The sequence below is a fragment of the Parasteatoda tepidariorum genome, chromosome 8 (genome assembly GCF_982258835.1).
Source record: "Parasteatoda tepidariorum strain Cologne lab strain chromosome 8, Ptep-v5.0, whole genome shotgun sequence".
Taxonomy (NCBI): Eukaryota; Metazoa; Arthropoda; class Arachnida; order Araneae; family Theridiidae; genus Parasteatoda; species Parasteatoda tepidariorum.
Genome location: NC_141762.1, coordinates 21,304,638 through 21,311,203, shown reverse-complemented (window position 1 = coordinate 21,311,203; position 6,566 = coordinate 21,304,638).

Sequence of the window (6,566 nt, the reverse complement as noted above, 5' to 3'; positions counted from 1 at the left end):
CTTTATTTATGAACTCTTTTCCAATTTTTATTGCTTGATACCAGTGTGTCTTGGACTTAAAATGTCACTTCTAAACCATATAATTACTCATTATTATAAATGAATGTTTGGAATTTAATATAATTGTATTCAAATTTTATACACAAACTATAATAATTTAAAATAAATTTTTTTAGGAAAGAAAGCCTTTTTTAAAAAAAATTATTATATGTATTTTTATTAAAAATCAAACACTACAAACATAAATTATTTTAGTTCAATTCTAAGATAAACATTGTTGCTGCATTAAAATCTTTCTAATTGGCAATTTTAATTATCTGCCATTATTTGTTATTACTCAGTTCTTTTTTAATTTTCTTGAGAAAAAAAAGAATGATTATGCGTGTTTAATTGTAGGGAAGGAAGAAAGTTTTTTCATGTATAATTACACATACTTTTTATTTAAAAAAAACTATAACTGTTTTTATTATGTATATGTTTTAGTCATGCTTTATGTTTTCATCTATGTATATACCTATTTTCATAAATGCTGTTTTATGACTTATTGACAATTGCCTGCTGTTAATTTTTGGCAGCTGATACAAAATGCATATTATAAGAATCATGACTTTGTCTAGTTAGTTTTTAGATTCCTGATATTTAGCCTTTACTTTTTCGTTTTTTTAAAAAAAAATTTTTATCTTATGTTAACTTATGAAGTGCTACGCTAACTATAGGCAGACAATTATTATGGTTGCATACTTAGTGTGGTCGAACTAACTTGCTTAAAACGAGCTCGAAAGGACCACAGAATGTTTAGACATTGTAACCAAGTGCCCTTAAAAAATGGGTTGTGAAAAAATAATAAAGTTCTTACATGCTTACCAAATTATAAGTCTAGTACTTACTTAATTTATTTTTTTATTTATGTTCAGTATCAAAATTGTTAGTTAATTTGCTTTGAATTTTCTTATATTCTCTTTTTTGTGTTATTGTTCTTTGTTAAGATTGTTAGCCCAAAGACCATAGACATAAATAACTTTCATAAATTCAAAAAATATTAATAAGGACTTTATCGGCATGAAAATCATTAAAAAGGAATTATAAGACTGGATTAGCTCATAAAAATATGCGTTATAACTGGTGTTTGCTCGTTAAAAGTGAGCCATGTTCTAATAAACTTGCCCTTGTACCAACCAAATATTTCTAATTTCTTTGTTAAATATGGGTTCATTTTAAATTATTGGAGCTTGTTATTAGTGAGTTCGCCTCTAATTATTAATTTAAAAAAATTTATTCTGTCAGATCTTTTAAATTAAAAATACTTCAAGTATTATTTATAATAATCAGACTAAGTGGTTTATAGAATAAATTTTGAAGAATAAGTAAAACAAAAATTACTTACAAATTTTCATTAGAGCATTTGGCTTTCTCTGTTTTTGCATGTATTATCAGTGACCTTTAATTTGCCATTTTAAAAATGAACTTTTACTCCCTACTTTTTATTCAAATGCAGTGAAGAATTTGAATCACTAACTCTTGTGAATAAATTGAATTTGTTGCTTATTTGAAATTTAAAAAAATTTATATAATTAAATTTTTGCACAGACTTTTGTTATGAGTTATACTATGGGCCTGAATTGTTTAATTGCAAAAGCAATCTCCAATTAAGATATTGAAGTTTATTTTAGAATTTATTTATTCTTAGTATCAAGGAATTTATTCTTTTAATGAATGAATTTATTCTTGAAATTATATCTTATAAATTTATTTATTCTTTGGAATTCAAAATAATAAGACCAGCTAACTTTATCAACTGTTGTACTTTTTAAGAAAAATGTATTGTGCAATGTATTTTTAAACCAAGGGTTTCCTTTTTTTAAAGGTTGATTTGTAACCAATCATATTTAGACAATCTGTGAAAAATCAGCGAATATTTAAATAGTAAACGTGCGATTAATATCTTTGTTTCAGTTAATAAAAAAAAAATGTAACTTTATTTTTCAACACTAAGTCTAAAATGTTAAAATATGACTCACATTATTATTTTACTCAAATAATTTTTGTTTCCTTTAGAAAATATTTTTCTAAAGGGGGAAAAAACTGTAATAGACTGAAGAGAAATTGATTATTAATTAAATTATCAATTTCTTTGCAAACAATTATTCTATCTGCAAGTTTTGGTTTTTGTATTGATTAATATACATACAATAAATATGTATAAAAAATATACGAACGATACACTGATATATAAGTAATAATTTTATTATATAGATTAATAAGTAAATAATAGCATTCATTCTGTCCTCTGGAGTATTGTTTCTCCTTGAACATATGTACAATATATTAGATATAATTATATTGGAACATTCCACGTTATTAACTCAATTCTTTAGTTATCATTTGAAATGTTTACACATTTGTGCTATTATTTGTACTATTTTTAGAAACAAATATTAAAAAAAACTTACTGATTAAATCAATTCAGTAAACTTTAAATTAGCTTTTAAGTTAAAAATTATAATTTAAGCAATGTGCATATATTGGTATGATGTGGATCTTATTATAATTCACATACTAGCAAAATATAGGACCCACTCAAGGCCAGCTATAGTAAATCATTTCATTTTTTTTCTATTTATTTAAACATAGCTAAATTAACTTATTTTTAAATATTGTGGTTTATTATTTAGTGATTAAAGCACATGTTACAAAAGGTAAAAATGTAAACAAAGTTTTTTTTCTCTTGGAATTTACTTCAGAGCCATCAATAATAATGGCAATCACTGGGAATTAAATTATATTGTATTTTCATAGTCAATTATTATTAACTTTTCCAGTTTTTATTTTATCCAATGTTTGATTTTCCAGTAATAATTTACAGCAATATTCCCTAGATCTGTTATAATATTTTTTTAAAAAAAAAATTTGTGTTATGTGTAAAATTTAATTGAAAATTTAGAAATGTGTTAAGAAACAATATTAAATCTGTGAATTACGTATGCAATAGTAAAATGAGTATTGAAAATCTATGTTCTGTCCTAGTTATAAAAAGTTTCTTATTGCTGAATAAAATGCTAAATCATCATTCTAAATTTATTAACATTAATATATTAATTTATTTTGAATTAAAAAACATTTCCTCACATAGTCCACAAAATAATTGAAAATCTTGTATGTATACTTATGCCAGGTAATACACGTTTTTTCGCAATGTTTTCTTTGTGTATATAATTTATGTATCAATTTGTTTGATGTCATTTATGAATCTCTTAATATTATTATGCTTCATATCATTTTCTTTTTTTTTTTTTTTTTTTTTTTTTTTTGGTGCCAAACAAATATGCATGTTTGTAATTTAATTTTTTCATAGTAATAAAAATAGATCTGTGGAGTAATAAATGTTAAATTTTTAACTTTATTACAGGCACCTTATTAAAAAAATACTCTTTAGTGAATATTGACTAACTGTGAATAGTGAATATTCAAATGTCATAAAATAATTTTTGACGAGTTATGATTTAAATAATTGTCATAATACTCATTTGAGTAATATGAAATCCATTTAGTTATGAATAATTGTCTACTAAATTTTCGAAAGATCTATAACTTTTAATCTATAGGCCTAGCTTTTAATGAACCAGAGTTAGTTTCAGAACTAGCTTATAATTAACAAAAGTTGAATAAATCTTTCTCTTCTCAACTCCTGTCTTCAACTGAAGCTCCACAGCCCTGATGAAAAACCAATGTGATATATTAGAACTGATGTAAATAAATCAAACTTAATGCAACATATTTTAATTAAGTGATCAACAAAGCACATATTCTAATTAAAAAAATAATTTTGCTACATTTTAAGGAAATCTAATTTGGTAATTTATTTTTAATATTAATAACATTTAATATGTTATTATTCGAATTTGGTCTACTTAAAAAGTAACCAATCAATAAGCGTTATTTGACAATTCATTAATTGTAAAGCATTAAATAACTTTACAGTTGATCACTTCTTTATGTATTATGCTTAATTTAAATGTATTATTTGCTTTGTTCTTGTTTCATACTTCCTTTTATTTGTATTAAAAAATTATTTAATAAAAAAAATGTTAGTATTTTATTCTGTGCTATTTCAATATTGTTAAAAAGTAGTTAATATCATTTCATCACTTATGAAAGAAATGTTTTTTTCTGAAAGTGCCATTATTTTTTAGAGTGGAAATAAGTCCATTTGGAAAGTGGTATGAGTCTGAGGCTTTTAAGGATTAGTGTTTGAATGAATTTATAAGTATTGGCAAAAATGAATCAATTTGGGACACTAATTTGATGACGCATCAAAATGCTACAATGATTATTAAATTATGATTTTTGTCTAAAAAAATAAATAGTAAACTGCTTTTTAGCTCCAAATGAACTTTCAAAAATAACTTAATTTACGGTTTATTTATATTAAGTGTTTGAAAAAAGCGTTATAGTTATTGTTCATTTTCTGGTATCGTCAAATTAAAATAGATACTAACTGCAGAGAAGTTAAAAAGCATTTTGTTTAGTTTTAGCATGAATATTTTTTAACATTAGCCCACTTTAAAAAGCTTGTTTACTTAAAGGGTGGAGGGAATTTTTTGTTACTTAATTTTATTTATTTTAAAATTGCCTCTTGATTTGCTTTTTTTTTTTTTTTTTTTTTTTTTGGTCGGAGCATCAAATTAAAGTACACGTTATTTGCCAAAAAAAAAAAAAGAAGAAAAATTTCAAACTTAATACTTAATAAATAACTGGAAATTTTATTGTTAAAAAAACACATCTTTCGAATTCATAAAATTTGACCATGCAATTGACTTACACTTCGATTATTGAACATATTTTCTTTATCATTATTTCTTGAAGCAGTTATAAGATAAAAAATACCATGAATGAAAAGAAGTTCCCTAAAACGTCAATTCTTAAAGAAGTAAATATATAATTCATATAGATAAAATGAACCATCCGTCCCATAAGATAGCTAGTTCAATTTATTCAAAAAAAATTTTAAAAGATGACAAAACCATAAAATTTTAGCGAAACGTAAATTCAAATGAAGTAACAAAGATAGTAAAATTAAATGGTGCAACAGTTCTTTCAAATAACTACACATAATTTAACTTTTAAATTGCAGTTATTTTTACTAAACTTGTTACAGTATTTTTTTTTTTTAAATAAAGAAATTTTTAATGGTTCCTTTCAAATTCATATTAAGGTTTAACTCTATTTAGATTTTTTTCAGAAGAAAATTCTTTTCTAATTTTTGTCCATGAAAGTTTAGTAAACATAAAAATTTTAGGTCACTATAAAAATTTACCTTTAATATAAAGGAAAATTAATAAAAGAGCAAACACACCAGGAATAAAATTTTTCGCTAAAATAATTTTTGTAGACCTGAAATAATAAAAATTTGCTTTTGTTATCTTTGAAGATCTATTATTATAAAAATAATTTTTTTGAAATTAAGACTTATTTTTAATAAAGGTTTTAACGGACTAAAAGGAGAAATGAGCTTAGATCTATTATTAACGTGGCTTTTTTTAAAAAAAAAAAAAAAAAAAAAAGACATTTCATAGTTGAATGTCTGGTTGATTTTGGGTTCTAGCCAAAAGGTTGATAACCTCTTGAGGTTTTAAAAGAAAGTTGCTCTGATAAAATTTTTACTTTTGTCAGTTTTAATGAAATAGAAAAAAAGTTATTGATTAGTTAATTATTAGGTACTTTCTTAATTAACTTATTTAAGAAGTTACTTATTAGTTAATTAAGAAGAATTAGTTAATTAAGCATGAAAATAAAATTTTCCAGATTTATGGAGAAAGTTTTTGTGTGTAAGTTTTTAGATTATTAAGATGGAATTACTTTACACTAGACTATGGTGTTAAGTTGTATTCCTTTTCTAAACCAAATTTTGACAGAACCACTATTGTCTATAGATCATAATTAAAAATGAATCAGTCTGTTGCTAATAGCATGTTTATGTACCTGTAGTGAGATGTTGACAATCAAATTAGCATAGTATTGATTTAACATTTTTGATTAACTATGTTCAAGCTTTTTTTTCCCAATGTCAACCCTGGAAAGGACCTTTAGTTAACACAGGCATCTGAAGGGCAGATTTGTTGGCCACTCTTTCAGGTGCACCATATTAGGTGGGTCGACGTTGCTCCCACAGTAAGGACAGAGATGAATGAAAAACGTCTATGCCTCGCCCCGGATTTGAATCCAGTACCTTTCTAATGAAAGGCCAGTTCCTCGACCCCTACACAGGTTGGTCCGCCAAGCATAAATGTATAATTTTTTTTCCTTAAAACAAATTTTTAGTTCAGGCAGGGGGGTTGTATAAAAGATGTATCCCTATACTCAGGGTTTTTATTTTTGTATTATCCCTTCTGATCTAGAAACTAAGAGCAAGGCATGTGATTTTTTTCGTGGAATTCCGCGTGTCTCAAGACTATTGAATCGCAGATTTCGTCGTATCAAAACTTAGAATCCGACGAAATTTTCTCTGCAACCTGAAATTTAAATTTTGAGACCTTTACTAAATCACGTTAACTAAACGCTTTCATATA